We start from the raw sequence: 251 nt of genomic DNA, 5'->3' as shown, positions 1-251 counted from the left end.
TGTTGGTGGTGGTAATACAGTAGAAATAGTAGCAGAATAGTAGGAACAGCGTGCAAGAGTATTTTTGCAGTTTAAAGGGTTTTAAAAGTAGTAGCGTAAACGTAGTCGTAGCAGAAGATGCAGTAGTACATCAGATTAACAAGACGGAACACGACAGAGAAGAGAAGGAAAGAGATGATAAAGCCAGAGACAAAAACAGATAATAAAAAAGCGAACAAAATCTGAACCAAACGAAGGGAAAATTGTAACCA

The sequence above is a fragment of the Penaeus monodon genome, chromosome 22 (assembly GCF_015228065.2).
Source record: "Penaeus monodon isolate SGIC_2016 chromosome 22, NSTDA_Pmon_1, whole genome shotgun sequence".
Classification (NCBI taxonomy): Eukaryota; Metazoa; Arthropoda; class Malacostraca; order Decapoda; family Penaeidae; genus Penaeus; species Penaeus monodon.
The sequence above is the reverse complement of the archived record's forward strand: the minus strand, read 5'-3'. Positions refer to the sequence as shown.